This window comes from Apis dorsata, unplaced genomic scaffold (genome assembly GCF_000469605.1).
Source record: "Apis dorsata unplaced genomic scaffold, Apis dorsata 1.3 scaffold_11, whole genome shotgun sequence".
Classification (NCBI taxonomy): Eukaryota; Metazoa; Arthropoda; class Insecta; order Hymenoptera; family Apidae; genus Apis; species Apis dorsata.
The window spans coordinates 29,828-30,566 of record NW_006263314.1 but is presented as its reverse complement, the minus strand read 5'-3'; the positions used below and the strand labels follow the sequence as shown (position 1 = coordinate 30,566).

The 739-nt window shown below is 31.8% G+C and overlaps 2 protein-coding genes and 1 long non-coding RNA gene across 3 annotated transcripts in view; 1 reads left to right on the top strand and 2 right to left on the bottom strand.

Moving 5' to 3' along the window:
• LOC102674059 (DNA-directed RNA polymerase III subunit RPC1) overlaps window positions 1-739 on the top strand; it is a 34,526-nt gene that overhangs the window by 7,473 nt on the left and 26,314 nt on the right. The gene's annotated exons all lie outside the window — the stretch shown is intronic.
• The window catches only part of LOC102673579 (actin, clone 205-like), a 7,940-nt gene that overhangs the window by 1,018 nt on the left and 6,183 nt on the right, over window positions 1-739 (bottom strand). The gene's annotated exons all lie outside the window — the stretch shown is intronic.
• Window positions 3-739, bottom strand: part of LOC102673494 — a 3,040-nt gene continuing 2,303 nt past the window's right edge. The window contains exon 2 of the long non-coding RNA XR_420590.2: window positions 3-125. This is a non-coding gene — a long non-coding RNA (uncharacterized LOC102673494). The remainder of the gene's footprint in view (window positions 126-739) is intronic.

Below are 739 nucleotides of genomic sequence, written 5' to 3'. Positions count from 1 at the left end.
TGGGAAGACGGCGCGGGGGGCGTCGTCTCCGGCGAAACCGGCCTTGCACATACCGGATCCATTGTCGACAACAAGGGCTGCTACTTCGTCGTCACACATTTTGTTTCTTCTTCGATTTTAATGCTCTGTAACAAAAATTATTGTCCCTCGTTAATTCTCTTCGTTAATTCTCTCTTGGTGCGAGCCGTCTTCTTTGCATACGTTGATATTTTTAATGTCGTCATAATATATGATCTTTTTAAAGATCTATTTGAATGTCCAATGTCATTGTCGAATGTATTTCTAGTTCTCTAGTGTTTACGCTGATTCATCGTGAAAATATGGCGGAAATTCGTGACGTGTGAGGTTTAATAAATATATTAATTAATTTCAAAATTCATTTAAAATTTTTTATATTTAATATCGAAGAAGAAATCGATTTTATGCGATGAAAAATATCTATAAATTATGGAAAATGATTAAAAAAATCGTAAAATCTTTTTGAATAACTTTTATCGATCCAAATCTTCAAAATTCAAAACACGATCTACGTAAAGATATTTAAACGCAATATTTTCTAAAACGGAATATAATAACGAAAAGAGAAAAGAAAAAAATTCTTAACGAACGAAACGCAATCTTTAATTATATATAGTCGAATATCATTTAATTATAACATGCGAATATACAATAGTAAAAGTACGCATAATAGATACGTAACGAAATATAGAATCACGTAGTACGATGAAGTTTTCGCGGA